Source organism: Talpa europaea (assembly GCF_964194135.1).
Source record: "Talpa europaea genome assembly, chromosome: 7".
In the NCBI taxonomy this organism is placed as follows: domain Eukaryota; kingdom Metazoa; phylum Chordata; class Mammalia; order Eulipotyphla; family Talpidae; genus Talpa; species Talpa europaea.
In genome coordinates, this window is record NC_140074.1 from 14,127,249 (window position 1) to 14,145,541 (window position 18,293).

Below are 18,293 nucleotides of genomic sequence, written 5' to 3' on the forward strand. Positions count from 1 at the left end.
TCCCAGGTAGCCAGCGAGTGTCCCACATGGCGCGGCAGACCTCTCCTGTATCGCCCAATACTCCGCTCAGCAGTGTATTTCATCAGTCTGCCTGTTCTGTTCCCCGCTTTCTCTTTGAATCCTCTCACCATCCCGTGCATCTGGCCTGTACCCCGGTTCTTATATAAATAAATAAATAAATAAATCTTAAAAAAAAATCCAGAAATAAACCCATAGATTTATGGTCAACTAATTTTTGACAAAGGAGCAAAGAATATGCAATGGTGCAAAGAAAGTTTGTTGAATAAATGGTGCTGGGAAAACTGGTTCAATTCATTTGTTTTGCTCATGGAGTGCAAATATGTTCTTCCATTCACTAGTGCATTTTTTGTGTACTGATAGTTTCTTTCACTGCACAGATGCTTTTTACCTTGATGTCCAATTTTATAATTACTTTTGTTTCTCTTGCTGTTAGAAGCAAATCCACAAAGACATCACTGAAGTTAGTATCATGCCTGTGTTTTCAGCAAGGTAATTTATGGTTTCAAGTCTTATCATCCATATATCCATTTTGAATTAAATTTTATTTAAGGTGTGAGATGGCGATCTAGTTTGATTCTTTAACCTATGGCTGCCCAGTTTTCCCAATGTCTTCTGTTGAAGAGACTTTCCTTTCTCCTTCTCCAAGCCTATTCTTGGCTCTATTGTCATAGATTAACTTTCCATATATTTGTGGGCTTCTTTCTAGGATCTTGATTCTATTTCATTGGTCACCCCATTTTAGCCTCATTTTCTTCCTCTTGTAAGCAACAATTGTTCCTTATAGAACTAAACAACTGCTCCCAAATCTAGACTTTGGCAATGAAAATTTAAAAGTTGGATGGAGAAAGGGGGTTCCTTCCATCAATATCTTGTGGTTTGATTTTTTAACTTTTAGTTTTGAAATATTTTTCAAAATTTTGTAATATTTAGACATACAAGTTCTAAAACAATGCAGAGTTTTCTGTACATCTCATCTTCTGCTAAGGTTAACATCTACCATACATAGCAAAATTATCAGTATCAGGTAATTGACATCATTACAATATTAACCATTGATAACATTTAAATTTCACCAGTTTTCCCACTGTCCCCATTCCATTTTAATATCAGTGAAGATCCCTCATTGCCTTTTTTTTATTTCTTCATAGTCTCTTCAAGTCTGCAACAATTCCTTAGTCTTTCCTTATTTCCTTTATGACCTTGAATTTATAATTTTTTTGTAGAATGTTCTTCAATTTGTGTTTGTCTCATGTTTTCTTATGATTGGATTGAGGTTATGAAGTGTAGTGTAAATGCCACAGAAATGAGAGCATGTCCTTCTCAATGCATCATACCAAAAATAATGTTCATATGTCTTTCTACAGGGGATGTTAACTATATTCACCTGGTTAAAAAGGTGTTTGCTGCTTTACTATCTTTCTATTTGTTAATAAAAATTAAGTAAATACTTTGAGATAATGTTAATACCCCGTTTCTTAAATTTTCACCTGCCGTTCTTAGTATCTGTGGATAGATTTTGTCTGTAATAATGTCTGTGGTGTTTGTTGTGTGCTGATTTTCTACTGAACTGTAAATTGAATGTGTAGTAAGTGAAGTGCATATATATTATAGAAGGAACACTTTTTTTTTTCATTTCTTAGGTCCTCAGTACCAATAGGGGATATAAATGTATGTTTTAATACTGTGTTTTCCTTGATTCAACATTAGATTCTATGAAATAAACTGTTTACCATGTGTCAACAAAGGTGTCTTACTTTTCCCAGCCACCTAAGTTACTTTGGAACTAGAGTGGATGATTGAAAAAATTTGATTGTGCCATGCACGATGAGTCTCTTATCCACATAAATTCTGATGACAAGGGAAAACATCAGCAGTTTTCCTTTTAATATGATAGGTGTGGAGTATTGAAAAGTATTATTGATTCACACTGATATACACAAGGTCTAAATTAGAGAGTTGGGCAATAGCATTGGTTTTCCTAAGTATATTTTAATGCATTTTATATGTGAGTAACACTGTTCACCACCTAGTTATAAATTAATGACCAAGTACAACATAGTTTAAGAAAATCCTTATGTTTCCCAGTAGGTTTTTAGCCATCATTGGCATTTCCTTTAAGTATTCAGTGTTTTATTATTTACATAAAGACACGAAAAGATGCATGTTCGTTATTATTTTTAACATATGAATGCTATTTTCATTTACTTTAGTTTTTCATTTTACTTATACCACAACAATCTTAGGCAAATCTAAGGGCATTTAGTGTGTGCTTTTCTTTGTTTTCCATCTTTGCTATATTCCACATATAAAATTGAATCTACTGCAGTTTGGATCTGTCTTGGTCAACTTTGCATTTTCATGTTTGTATAGTATTGCCACATTGTAGGCATTCAGAATATTTTGCTGAATCTGTTCTAAGTTCTAAGTAAAAGATCCTGTTCTTAAAATTTGTGATTTCCTTATTATCACAAGAACACTTTCCCCAACAAATGTAAATTCTACCCAGAGAGAATGTCGTGTGTGCATTAGCATCTGGAGAAAAGAGATGGTTGTTTTTTTCCAAATAAGCAAAAATAGAAAAAAAATGAGCTCTGTACATAAAAGTAATTACAGAAATACTACCACCTTCTATGGAAATTGGTGGGTCCTTAGTTTGTCTGTTCCATAATTTACTGGAGCAAAACCTGTTAGTTGGCATGTACTAAAGACTTACAAATATTTACTTTAATATAATGTGCTATTAATATTTATGCTTATATGGAGGATGGAACTATTTAGGAAAAAAGAGCTCCCTCTGCAGAAAAACAATACCAATTATCTCTACTGATGAATCTGACTCTTCATTCACAAATGTGACTAAAATCCCTGATCACCTGATAGTTGAATCAACTATTTGAAAAATGAGCAAGCTGAGCAAACAAAATCTGACTCAGGGTATAAAATAAGATTAAAAATTTCCAGTATTTGGGGCTCTCCTGGTGGCACAGGTGGTTGAGCACAGCGCTGTGAAGCTGTCTGCAGCCTCTGCAGTGTGTGTTCGGTCCCGGCTGGCCGGTGAGAGTACCACATGGCTCAACAAACCTCTCCTATCTCATCCACTGCTCCCCTCAGCAGTGTATTTCAGTCAGTCTGCCTGTTCTGTTCCCTGGTCTGTATCTGGTGAATCCTCTCACCTTCACGCGCATCTGGCCTGTATCCCGGTTCTTGTATAAATAAATAAATAGATCTTTAAAAAAATTCCAGTATTCGCAGAAAGATGTGGATAGTCATTGTCTTAGCAAAACAAAGTGAAGGAGTACAACAAAGATTTAATGGGAATTAAATGTAAAATTACAAAACATCATTAATAGAATGGTTAAATAATAGGATGAATGTGGGCATTTTTTGAGGAAAAATCCATGGAATCAAAGATCAGAAGAAAATAATGGAATATTTTTTTAAAAAATTAGGAGATATAGGCATTAATAAACCTATTAAGAGGTCTAGAAGGAGAAAATAAGATAATCATCAAAAATATGATAGATGAGTATTTTCCTGATCTGAAACAACATAGTAATTTTCTGTTTCAAAATGAACAAATCCAGTTTATTGTAAACAGAAGGAATGGAAAATAATACAGCCTTGTGTATGACAAAACTCCATTGATAATTAATGGTATTATATCCAGGAAGATGAAATTGGTCAAATAAAAATAATCAGAAGTGATTGGCATGACTTCCAGTCACCGACACATGAATATAAAAGATAATGTGACTTTCCCATCAACATTATGAGAAAAGTAATTCTAAAAATTCTTAATCTAGACAAACTGGCAGTCAAAAATTGTGTGTATCCTATAAAATGAGTCCTTATATATCCTTTATAGCTAAAAAAGGATTATCACAGATCTTATGGTACAGGATTAGAAAAGAAAAACAAGGAAAGTTTGAAGTGAAATATCAGAAAAAAAATTATACTTGAGTATTCCACATGCAACATCAACAAATCATGAAGGGAATTAGAAGAAATTTTACTTCACATTAAAAATTATAAAAATCATCAAATAGTACATGTTTAGTGATGAAGGATTTATATTTTACCAACACACTGCTTATTCTGAATTTCTATTTACATGATGCCCTAAAACTGTTAGATAAATTTAGTCATTGCATGAAACACTTCCAAAAAACTGGAGTTTCATGTAAATTTTGTCTTCCAAAAATTACTTGTTGATTCTAACTGTTCAGTTACATGAGAGCAATTAATTTTGCAACAGTGAAATCCTACTTTCCATAAGCATTTTTCCCAAAAAGAAAAAGTGTGACATTGTTCTTTCAAGAGCACTGGTCTGTCAGCATTTTCACAATGTGTTTCACTCAAATCTGATGAGATAAAAGAAGCAATTTCTTTTGAATTTAGTGAAAAGGAAAACATTCAAAATGAAGAAAAGTTTTATAATTACAGTCAATGAAGTACCTGTTACTATGAAAAGGACAAGATAAAGCCACCCATTCATGCACCGTATACAAAGAAAAATATAAAATAATGAAAGTGAATATAATTTTTGTCCCTACAAAGAAGCAACCCAAATTTCATAGGCATAATTTTTGATGAGAAGTGAGATGGAACATGTATAACACCTAGGACTTTGAGTTTATGGTTATATGCAGAAACATTAATTCACATTTTGATAATTCTAATTTGTTTTTCTATTCAAGTTACTATGGAGGAAAAAGGAGTTAACCTTTAACTCCTTTTCTCAAAGGAGTTACCATATTTAACTCCTATCTTTTATTCCTCATTTTCAATGGCCACATTTCTCTTATCAATATCTAATACTACAGTTCTGTATTATATTAAAGATGCTGTATTATATTTATATTGCTATTATAAATATTACATAAACTCAGTGGTTTAAAACAGTATAAATACATTTTGTAGGTGAGAAGTCCAACACAAATCTCAGTGGGCTAAAGTCAGTATGTCAGCAACACTGTTCCTTCTTGGAGACCTTACTAGAAAATCCATTTTCTTCCTTTTTACTGCTTCCAGTGACCACCTACATTTCTTAGCTGAAGGGACCCCTATCTTCATTTTTAAAGTCACTGTGGCATTAGCCTGATCATTTTCCTGAAGTTGTATCTCCCTCTGACTCTGAACTCAGCCAGGATGGGTTCTTATAAGGACTCCTGTGATTAAACTGGCCCTCTGGCTAATCCAGGATAATCTCCCATCTCAAGATTTTAAACTTTATCACATATGCAAAGTTCCCTTTACCATATGGTAACATACTTATAGGTTTTAGTGATTAAGATGTGGAAATATTAAGGGGTCCATTAATTTGCAACCCCAGGTTACCCTCTCTCCCCAAAATTTGCATTATTCCTACATACAAAATGCATTCACTCCATCACAACATTTTAAAAGTCTCAATTCAGAGTTCAAATTCTCATGTAAATCTCATCATGTAACAATCTAAGTTAAATATTGGTTATCCTCTAGGGCAATCCATCCTGGGCCATCCCCTCTCTCTATGGATTTATAGAACTAAATAAAAAAAAAAGTGTCTCTTCTGAAATTACTATGATGGAATAGATATAGGATAAGAGGGAACTTCTTGTTCAGGAGAGTCAAAATAGAAGGAAAAGGAGTAATTGATCTGCAGCAATTTTAAAATCCAACTAGGAATAGGTGTTCAAGGCTGAATCCTGTGTGGTTCAGTTATTTGTATCCTCAATTCTGCACTTTGAAGCATCCTCCATTTCTCATGAATGATAACAGGTGGTTTGCAGCTGAGTAGTTTATCAGTATGTTTCCTGCTTACAGAAATGTGATTCCAATAGCATTCTTTAGTTTTATACTCTCTCCAACCCCATTCAGTTGCAACAAACAGTACTTGTGCTGCTTGAAAGTCTCAAGACTCTGGTGTGTTTCCTGTGCATGTCATGGAATTCTCTACATTAGAGGAGTTCCTTTCTTATCTCTCCAGATCCTCTCTGTAGAGGATCCTTTCTACATAATCCAGTCTCTATTTTTTGACTTCTCCTTTTCCCTCCTTTGGTATTTGCTGTATCTCACCATGTTTTTAAAATCTTTTGTATGACATAGTGTCTAAACATATGCATGACCAGTTAGCCTTGCTTCTCTTGGTAGCCTATGCTTCTCTTGGTAGCTGACAATGGATATGTACCCAAATAATTGGTAGAGCATCTTCAAGTTTGAAGTCTCTGGGACAAGATGTAAGATGGGTCTTGCATTGTAGGGAGTTTAAGGGTCTTTTTTGGAAATTATCACTTTACAATATAGGGAAAGAAGCAGTAAGTTTAGGCAAAGGAAAGATGAGACAGTAATGTAGTCTCAACATGCAGGCGATTGCATGTTGAAGAGGTTTCTGAAGCCAGTAGGACTCTTTACATTATCCTGTGTTATATTGAGAGGACCCAACAGTTATGCTGCAAAAGCTAGCTGACCACCAAAACATAAGGCAATGTTTCCAACCAAGGTCAATTTCCACAGAAGGCTGGAAGTTAAGAGCTATCAGACAGCAGCACTCACAGCAACTGGGAAAAATATGTTTTTCAGTCTTCAATGAGTATCAGGGAGGTGCATCGCAGCACCTATTACTCCATATTTTTATTTCTTAACTTAGATCTGATCTTTGCAATGTATTCTTTTGTAATTTTACTTGTTAACTGTTTCTCTCCTCCATATGTCTCCCCAAGTCAGTCATGCTGTTATCACTCTGGATTTGCATTAAAACTGAACATGTGCTTGTTTGTTTATAGATACCTTTTCTAACTTTATTCTGTGCCTCTCCTTAACAAATTCTGCCAAATCTGTTCTATATCACTTGGATCTGAATGTATTAAAATAAACTGGGTGGAGCTAAAAATGTAGTTTTCCTTGCTTAGGGCTACTTTCTACAATTATCTATTATCCAACTTTCACTTTAGTCCACAGAATGGTGTGGTATTAGATAAGAGAGAAGTCAGTAGTTTACCTGGCTAAGTCTCAACAAGAAGAGGACTAGAATTGAACATTCTTTTTCCCTCTTTCACTACCCTTTGTAATATCACATGGGTGGATTTGGAATTAGAGCTTTACTAAAATTAAACACATCATTTAACAGATTTGTGGCAAATGATAACAAAAATTATCTTAACTCTATGAGCTTCAGTCTCTATTTGCAAAATTTAAATGTTATACATTTCACAGAGTTGTCTATGCACTGACAAAACAATAATATAAAATCTCTAGCACTGGGGTGCCACAGAATTATTGTTGAGAATGTGTTCAAACTCTCCCTCTCCTCTAAAGAATTCATTTCTCTTCCCCTTACCTCTATATCCCTTGATGTCCCACAATTCTCATTAGGAACTTTTTGTATTATCTAGTATTATAAACTGAGAAATTTGATTTTTAGATACATACTAATTCATGAGATACATTTGTTTTAAGGAACTATCTTAGGAAAATTGAAAAGTATTATGCTTTTACACACTTTTATTAGGTCTAAATGTTGCTTCATTTTTAAAAACATACATAAATTTCCTATGTCACCTGATGAGAACGGGGGACATTAAACTGGGAACATAAAAAAAATATATTTGTACAACATATTTGTAAAATAGGCACATAAATATAAATTTATTATACTTGTTATTTTTAAAGTATATTCCAAAGGTACAAATAATTAAATTTATTTTATTAAAGATTTATTTTTTTATACAAGAACCAGGGTATAGGCCAGATGTGTGGGAGGGTGAGACGATTCACCAGAGACAGAGTGGGGAGCATAACAGGCAGACTGAAATACAGTGCTGAGGGGAGCAATGGGCGAGACAGGGGGGGTCTGCCACGCCATGTGGGTTACTCCGCGGCCAGCGGGGTTTGAACTGGTGGTGCAGAGGCTGCAGACAGCTTCACAGCACTGTGCTCAACCACCTGCACCACCATGGAGGCCCTAAATTTACTTTAGAATAACTATGTCTTCTGAGAATTTTCATAAAATCTTTTCATAAGTATAAAATGAAAGATAGAACACCTTTCAGAAATTTTTAAGACAATTTTTAAGGCACAAGACATCTATGAAATACAACTCTAAACTCACAAAGTTGCTATCAAATTTTTAAATAAATGTGCATAGTATAATATGGTTTGACAACCTTTTGTACCTGTATACATACACACACAACTATGCAGAGGAGGGAAGGAAAATGTTCAAGAGATAACATTTATACTTACAAAGTGCTGTGTACTCTGATTTTTGTTGTTTTGTTCTATCCTATTCTGTAAAAAAAATTTGCTGCCTAGCCTTCCAACTTGATCTCATGGCCCACTACTCCATCATAACCCATAAACGGGTCAATTCACAGTTTGAAAAACACTGCAGTTAGGCTCCTAGGATTCCATGTTTCAAGAAGTGATGCTTAGGGGTATAGAGAAAAATAGAGCAATAAGCTGCCGTGCCATAAGGAATTAAGTATATCTTAGTGGTTTTCAGTTTACAGTTCTTAAAAAACACAGGAGTAGCAATCATCACTGTTATGTGAAAGTTCAGCCCCACACAGCCATTTATCTATTTACCTATTTATCTGTATATCTGGAAAGAATCAGATTCATTAAGTTTAAGAAAATTCTGACAGCATTTTGGAATACTGTGTACTAAAACATCCAATGGATACAATACTTTCAAATAGAACTGTGATTTCAGTTTCCAAATTATTCTATTGTTACCATGTTTATGTTGCTGTCTAATTTATTTTTTCAGACATAAAAAGCTATGTCTGAATTCAGACAAATTTATTACTACTATTTATATAATGATTTGTTTATAAAATCAGCAGTTTTGCTTCAAAATAGAAGAAACCAAAAACATAAAACATGTCAGACTTTGTCGTGCATTCACCTTGCTACCAGGTATAAGGATGAATGCTTGTGACAGAAGTGTTGATTGCATTTCTGAAAGGAGCTCCAAATTATGCATTGTTTGAAAGTTTCTTCATATAACCTAATGCCAGAACATCATAAGCCACAAGCTATATGATTGAAAACTGGGCAGATGTCACTAGTCTTTCATATGTCTGCCTGTTAGAGTCAAGATATAAGTAGTACATTATGATACAGGAATGACAAAATTGCTCATTAGCCAATGTACTACTAATGAGCAATTTTGTCATTCCTATATCTTAATATTGTATTCTCTGGTTTAGTGGAAATGTATAATATGCTCTTTTTCTGTTAGTGTACATACTTAGGAGGGGCTATTACATCAAATAAGTGTCTAATTCAGATCAATAATTGTATAAAATATTCCAAATACAAAGGTTTTTATAAATGTCATGAAAACAATGAATTCAATAATTTATAGCTGTACATAACTGCAAATTCAAGCAGAACTGTCCTCCAGAGTTATCCGTTTCCTAAGGGCATGCAACTGGTGCTCTGCTCTCCCTCAACTCATCAATAAATAATATTTTCTTTAATTGTGAGGTAATGATAACACATCAATGTTTACTGCACTTAATTTTAGAGGTTTCCAGATTTTGCAAAGGATATCTGGAAGCCAGTTACTTTTCAATATGTATATATTCATGCATAGAAGAACTGGGGTGTAGGGACAGAGGTACGGGGAATGAGAGAATTCACCAGAGACAAAGTGGGAGCAGAACAGGCAGATCTAATGAAATACACTGCTGAGAGGAGCAGCGGCTGAGACAGGCGAGGTCTGCTGCATCATGTGGGTTAGCTCCCTGGCCGGGTATTGAACTCAGGCAGTAGGGTTGATAGTACTGAGACTTAACACATACACCACCAGAAAGGCCTTAGAAGACAATTACTTTAAATGATAGTCTATAGTGCAAAATTACTGTAATATATTAATTATATTTTCAATTTAACTAGGACTCATATCACTTTCAATATTTAAGACTATTCTGTTAGTATTCTCCTCCTTTTCTCCATAACCTTCCTCTTTTACCTCCATCTTCATATCAGTCTTATCAGGAAAGAACTGTCATTATTGGTCCCCTAATGTTATGCAAATAAGTAGCAAAGCCTGATGGATTTTTGGCAGATTTTTTCATATCAGTTCTAGATTTAAATCGGAATTTATTTTAGCATTCATTAGCCTGTGGAATTCTTCCAACCTCAGAAAAAGGGATACCAAAAGGTTACATTAGAATGTATTTGATATGACATATGGAATCAAAATAACTATTTATTAAAAATATCAGTGGCTCAATTTCTATCGATTATTAATTTTTCAGGACTTGAGACTGTTCTCAATAAATGTTTGAGTCAATGCAAATAATGAAGACATATTTTTATAGTGAGTAACCTACTTACTAAGTAGCAAAACTAATGAGTCAGTGAACATACCAGATTATATTTCACATAGAAAGTGAATATGGCACATTTGAGCATACTGTTTATTGGCTAAAGTGGTGAGGATTATAACAAGTTTTTATTTTTCCTCTCCACTATTCATCAACTTGGAGTGTTTTTCTATTTCTTTCCAAGGAGAGTGATGTGCTTGAAATTCTTCCATAAGATCCCTGTAAAGCAATTCACTATTCTATGAATTCGCTTTGAAGAGATATGAGAATTCCCTGGGAATTTGGTTTATTTGGTAGCTGAAAACAGCCATTATTCTCACAGTATATGTAGCAAAAATTGTGATAGAAAATACTTTAAACCAGAACTTCTAAAAATAAGGGCCTGGTTAAGTAAGTCCAGGAAGTCTGCAGACTAAAACTCCTTTAGGATAATAAAATTATCCACAAAACTATTATAGATGGTAAGAACTACTGTGATAAAGAAAAAATTGACCCATAATTTCCCAAAAGTTCTGAATGTAAGATCTCTGTATTTTTCTTGTAAAAACTCAATGTATTATTATATGTTTTAAAACCAGAAATGTAGTCATTAATGTTTGAAGCATCTGTAATTTTTATTTAATATTCTCATGTTTACCTCATAATGATTATTCAGTAGGAGTGTCTTTGTAAAGCACCTGGCAGGTGGACTTTTGTGATGAAGGGGTTGGTGCATTGGTCAGATATCTTGAGATCATCATCTTCCTCTACTAAATTCTAATTGTGACATCATAGGACTTGGGATATATCACCTAAGGTTAAGTTTCTCTATCAGAAATTGTCATTACTAGTATTTATTAAATATATGGCTATCTAGTAGTATGATGTATGAAAAGAACTTAGAATTTTCTAGCATAAAGTGCATGTTCAGTACAGGTTGGTGCTCATTATTGTGAACTGCTTGTCCCCCTGTCTACCAAGGAACTGGAATAGTTAAGTATGTAATTAAGTAAGTAGTGTGTACCTACAAGAATGACAGGCAAATAACATTAATTCTTATTGTTTTCTTTCATACTCCATGTCCAATTCTGTTAGCTTTCTTCCCCGAATATGAGCACCGTGTTTCAAAAGATTTATTGAAATGACCTGATTACTCTTTCTGCTTCCACTTTTGCCACAAAAATGGACTCTCAAAGGGAGGAGGAAGCAGTCCTTTCCCTGAGGTCACCTCTCTGACTCAGCTCTTATTTTCATTCCCCTTTGGCTGTTTTTTTTTTTTTTTTTAAGATTGATTTATTTATACATACAAGAACTGGCGTACAGTTCTTGTACCAGAGGTGTGGTGGGTGAGAGGATTCACAAGAGACAGAGTGGGGAACAGAACAGGCAGACTGACTGAAATACACTGCTGAGGGGAGCAGCGTGTGAGACAGAAGATGTCTGCTGCACCATGTGGGTAGCCCCCTGGCTGGAGATATCTTCACAGTGCTGAGTCTTAACCCTTTGCGCCACCAGGGAGGCACCCTTTTGGCTATTTGGTTTCTTATTCTTTATGACAAGAATATAATTTTTTTTCATGGTCTTTACATTCGGTGTTCTTTCTGAACCTCCTTAATCATGGTTTATATACTCCCTGTCTATAAGCCATGGCTAAATTTTATCAAGTTTATCCCAAACTAACAAAAATATACTATCTCTCTTCCCATTACCTCTTAGTTTTCTTCTCTGAACTTGGCACCATATGAACTGTTTCATGTAATGAAAGTGTTAAGTCACATGAAGGAAATAATGCATCTGATATTTTCCCTTACTACTGCTTTATTTCTGGATTTTCACAATTTGGTTCCATTGCTCTGTGTCTGTTTTTGTTCTAGACTATGTTGTTTTTATTATTACAACTTTGTTAACTACCTCACTTTTAGAGAATACAAATGGGCAGAACACTTTAGCATGTGGACTCGGAGAGAGTAGCAAACTCCAGTGAAGATAACACAAATAGAAAAGAAAAAAAAATGCTATCTTTTTATTCATGAAGACTATTCTTGTTTTATGGATGTGAATAATTCTTGAATCTGACAAAACAAACTGGATATATTTTGTACCATTTTCTTTTTATTTAAATTGGTTTCTTTGTTTGACTTCTTTTTTTTTTACATTATTAAAATTATGTGTTTATTAAAATGGATATAAAATGTATAATTTAAAGATAAAAGTAATTTCATGGTTAGCCAGATATTTCAGTTAAAATTGAGATTTTTTTTTTTTTTTTTTTTTTTTTTACAGCTGTTTCTTTGTTTATTTTTTATTGAGTTAATGTTTATAACATGAATGTGACTTGGAGTAGAGTCATTCCTCTTCAGATGGATGTGACCACACCACACCCATCACCGAAGTCCCACAATCCTCCACCACAGGCCCCTAGGCCCCCTCCCTCTTGGCTCCCCATCCTTGCCCTCCCCATCTGAGGTTTATTTTCATTTAGCTTTGTCTGCTCTTTGTTTTGTTTCACTGCATTTCACATATAGCTGTTGCTTTTCTTTTTTTTTTTTTTTTTTTTAGATAATAAATTTTATTGTTATATTCCCCATACAATTGCAGCACCCCCATTCTGACCCCAATCCCTCCCCTCCCACCCCTGCCCCCCTAAAAGTGTCTCTGGTTCATAGTTTTTTGTTGATTTTGATTTTCACTTTCTTATAGTTATTCATTTTCCTGGTCCCTTATTTAAGTTTTCTAGATTCCTGCTATGAGTGAGACCATCCGGTATTTTTCTTTTTCTTTTTGGCTTATTTCGCTGAGCATGATCCCTTCCAGCGCCATCCATGTTGCTGCAAATTGCATGTGTTTATCTTTTTTGAATGCTGAGTAATATTCCATGGTATATATGTACCACATCTTCTTGATCCAGTCATCGATTTTTGGGCATTTGGGTTGTTTCCAAAGCTTAGCTATTGTAAACAGTGCTGCTATAAACATAGGGGTGCAGGTGCTCTTTGGAATTGATGTTTCTGTGTCCTTTGGGTAAATACCTAGGAGTGGAATTGCTGGATCATATGGAAGCTCTATGTTCAGTAGGTCCAGAAATCTCCACACAGCTTTCCACAGTGGTTGGACCAGTTTGCACTCCCACCAACAGTGCAGAAGAGTTCCTTTTTCTCCACACCCTCGCCAACATTTGTTGTTGCTAGTTTTTTTAATATGTGCCATTCTCACTGGTGTAAGATGGTATCTCATGGTAGTTTTGATTTGCATTTCCCTGATGACAAGTGATGTTGAACATTTTTTCATATGCCTGTTGGCCATTTGCATTTCCTCTTCAGAGAAGTTTCTTTTTAGCTCTTCTGCCCATTTTTTGACTGGATTATTTTCTTTGTTGTTGTTGAGTCTCATCATCTCTTTGCAGATTTTTGTGATCAGCCATTTATCATTAGTGTTGGGTGCAAAAATGTTCTCCCAGTTGGTGGGGTTTCTCTTTGTTTTTATTATTGTCTCTTTTGCTGTGCAGAAGCTCTTTAATTTGATGTAGTCCCAGCTGTTTATCTTTGCCTTCACTATCACTGCTTTGGGTGATGTGTCTGTAAAGATGTCTTTGATGTGCAAATCACGTAGTGTTTCGCCTATATTTCCTTCTATGTATTTTATGGTTTCAGGTCTTATGTCTAATTCTTTAATCCATTTTGAGTTGATTTTTGTGTATGGTGTGAGGTAGTGGTCAAGCTTCATTCTTTTGCATGTAGCGACCCAGTTTTCCCAACACCATTTATTGAACAAACTTTCTTTGCTCCAATGCATAGTCTTTGCTCCTTTGTCAAAGATTAGTTGACCATAAATCTGTGGGTTTATCTCTGGATTTTCTATTCGATTCCATTGGTCTGTATGTCTGTTCTTGTTCCAATACCATGCAGTTTTGATGATTATGGCTTTGTAGTATAGTTTGAAGTCTGGGAGTGTGATGCCTCCATTCCCTTCTTTTTTTTTCAGGAGAGCTTTGGCTATTCGGGGTTTTTTGTGATTCCATATGAATTTCATCAATAATTGTTCTATTTCTTTGAAGAATGACATTGAAATTTTGATTGGAATAGCATTGAATCTGTATATTGCTTTTGGAAGGATGGCCATTTTAATAATGTTTATTCTTCCAATCCATGAGCAGGGGATATCTCTCCATTTCTTTGTGTCTTCTTCTATTTCTTTTAACAGTGTTTTATAGTTTTCTTTGTATAGGTCCTTTACCTCCTTTGTTAGATTTATTCCCAAATATTTGATTTTTTTTGTTTCAATAACAAAAGGGATGGTCTTTTTGATTTCTTCTTCTTCAGATTTATTGTTTGTGTATAGGAAGGCTACTGACTTTTGCGTGTTGATTTTGTATCCTGCCACTTTACTGAACTGATTGATGAGTTGAATTAGCTTTTCTGTGGAGTTTTTGGGGTTCTCTATGTATAATATCATATCGTCTGCAAATAGTGATAGTTTGACTTCTTCTTTTCCTATTTGGATTCCTTGGATGTCTTTCTCTTGTCTTATTGCCCTGGCTAGGACTTCCAGTATTATATTGAAAAGCAGTGGTGAGAGTGGACATCCTTGTCTTGTTCCAGATCTTAATGGAATTGCTTTCAGCTTTTCACCATTGAGAATGATACTGGCTGTTGGCTTGTCATAGATGGCCTTTATGATGTTAAGGTATGTTCCTTGTATCCCAAGAATTTCAAGGGCTTTTATCATGAATGGTTGTTGCACTTTGTCGAAAGCTTTCTCAGCATCTATTGATATTATCATATGGTTTTTATATTTCTTTTTGTTGATGTGTTGGATAACGTTGATTGATTTTCGGATGTTAAACCATCCTTGTGTCCCTGGAATGAATCCTACTTGGTCGTGGTGAATTATCTTATGGATACATTGTTGGATTCTGATAGCTAAAATTTTATTGAGGATTTTTGCATCAGTGTTCATCAGGGAGATGGGCCTGTAGTTTTCCTTTTTTGTGTTGTCCTTGTTCGGTTTTGGTATTAGTGTAATGTTGGCTTCATAGAACGTGTTTGGTATTGTCCCTTCCTTCTCAATTTTTTGGAAGAGTTTGTGAAGGATAGGCACTACTTCGTCTCTGAATGTTTGGTAGAATTCATTTGTAAATCCATCAGGTCCTGGGCTTTTGTTTTTGGGGAGGTTTTTGATTACCATTTCAATTTCGCTAATTGTATTTGGTCTGTTTAGGTGTTCTATTTCTTCTTTATCTAGCTTTGGGTGATTGTAGAGTTGTAGGAATTTGTCCATCTCCTCTAGATTGTTAAACTTGTTTCCATATAACTGTTCATAGTAGTTACTGATTATTCTTTTGATTTCTGCTGTGTCCGTTGTGATTTCTCCTCTTTCATTGATGATCCTGTTTATTTGTGCTTTCTCCCTTTTTTCCTTTGTGAGCCTGGCTAGGGGTTTGTCTATTTTATTGATTTTTTCAAAGAACCAGCTCTTGGTTTCATTGATCTTTTGGATTGTTTTTTTAGTTTCAATTTCATTTATTTCTGCTTTGGTTTTTATTATTTCTTTTCTTCTACTGGTTTTGGGGTTTTTTTGTTGTTCTTTTTCTAGATCTTTGAGCTTCGAGATTAGGTTGTTTCTTTGCGTTCTTTCTTGTTTCTTGATGTGAGCTTCTATTGCTATATATTTTCCTCTTATTACTGCTTTTGCTGCATCCCATACATTTAGGATATTGGTGTCCTCCTTGTCGTTCAATTCAAAAAATTTTTTAATTTCTTCTTTCATCTCCTCATTAGTCCAGTGGTCTTCCAGTAGTGTGGTTTTTAATCTCCATGAGGTAGGAAAGTTCCTTGCCTTCTTTTTATGGTTTATTTCTAGTTTGATGCCTTCATGGTCAGAAAAGATGGTTGATATGATTTCAATCTTGGTGTATCTGTTGATGTTTGTCTTGTGCCCCAGTATGTGATCGATCCTGGAGAATGATCCGTGTGCGCTTGAGAAAAATGCGTACTCCGTTTTTTTGGGGTTTAGTGTTCTATAGATGTCTGTTAAGCCCAATTGCTCTAGGTCCTTATTTAGAGCTTTGGTTTCTTTACTTATTTTTTATCTTGTTGATCTATCCATTGTTGATAGTGGTGTGTTGAAGTCTCCCACTACGTATGTGTTTTCTCTGATGTCTGTTTTCAGAGAGGACAACAGTTGTCTGATATATTTTGGTGCTCCTTCGTTTGGTGAGTATATGTTAATGAGTGTTATTTCTTCTTGAAGTATTGTCCCCTTGATCATAATGTAGTGACCATTGGGGTCTCTTTTTATCTTTTTGAGTTTGAAATCTGTTTTATCTGATATAAGTATAGCTGTTCCTGCTTTCTTTTTTGGTCCATTTGCTTGAAGGATTGTTTTCCATCCTTTAACTTTGAGCCTATTTTTATCTTTTGTAGCTAAATGTGTTTCCTGGAGACAGCAAAAGGTTGGGTTTTGTTTCTTAATCCAGGCTGCAACTCTGTGTCTTTTTATTGAAGAATTTTGTCCATTTACATTTAGAGTTAATATTGATATGTTAACATCTGTATTTGCCATTGTGTTTGTCTTTCCTTTGATTTTATTTATTTATTCTTTTAATAACTTTTTTTTTTTTTTGGCCTTCTTTCATTGTTATTCGTCCCTCTGAGGTTCTGGCTTTAGGACTCCTTGTAGTATTTTTTGGAGTGGGGGTTTAGTTGCAATGAAATTCCGGAGTTTCTGTTTGTCTGGGAAAGTCCATATTCTTTCTTCAAAGAGGAAGGAGAGCTTTGCGGGATAGAGTATTCTTGGTTGGCATCTGTTTTCTTGGAGTCTGTTGACTATGTCCCTCCACTCTCTCCTTGCCCGTAGTGTTTCTTCGGAGAAGTCTGATGTCAGCCTGATTGGCTTTCCTTTGAATCTTATCTGTTTCTTCCCTCTTGCCAGCTTCATTATTTTTTCCTTGTCCTGGATTCTTGGGAGCTTTACTATTATGTGTCTTGCTGTATTTTTCCTTTCATCGTGGAAGTTTGGTGTTCTTCTTGCTTCTTGTATATCAATTTTCAGCTCCTCCTTCACATTTGGGAAGTTCTCTTCAATTATCTCTTTGAATATTTTCTCTGTTCCTACTTCTCTCTCCTCTCCTTCTGGTATTCCTATAACTCTTATATTTCCTTTCCTCATGGAGTCAGATAGTTCCCGAAGTCTTTCTTCATTCTTTTTCCTTCGTACTTCTCTTTCCTTTTCTGTTTTGGTTCTTTTTATTTCTGTGTCTTCAAGAGTACTTATTCGTTCTTCCATTTCATCAATTCTGCTTTCATTGCTTTTCCCAGAATTCTTTAGTTCTTCCATTAATTCTTTGATCTCCTGCATTTCTTTTACTTCCCTCTTTAGGGACTCAATTTCATTCTTCTGATAGTTGATTATTTTTCCCTTATCATTGTTTTCCTTTATGACTTCTGTCAGTTTTTTAATCACGGCAATTTTAAATTCTCTTTCTGGAAGGCTCAGAAGTTCTTCCAAGTTACTGTCGTTGCCATCTGGGGGCTGGTTTTCTTTTTGTGGTGTGCTTTTTCTCTGGAGAGTTGCTAGGTTGCGTGTGGTTCTTCTCCTCCCTACAGTCTGTTTTCTAATTTGCCGTATGCGTTGGGACACTGTGTAGTTGGGACTGGCCGGCATCTTGGGTGGGCTTCTCTGCTCCCCCCTGGTTCCTCCAGGAGTCATCTGTCAGTTTCAAGCAGTCTTTATTGGAGAAAGGTCCCTGTTCTAAAATGCCGATGTGGGGACACACTCCCCTGTGCGCCTGGTCTGCCCCGGCGGTGGGTTCCTGCTCCCCCTCTGGGCTTGGACTGCAGGCCAGAGGGGGTCTGGCATGGGCGAACTTCCCCCGCTCACCTCTGGCTTCTGAGGAAGCCTTCTGCAGGTAGTCTTTACTGAAGAAATGTCCCTGTTCTAAAATGGTGATGTGGGACACACTCCCTGCGCGTACGGTGT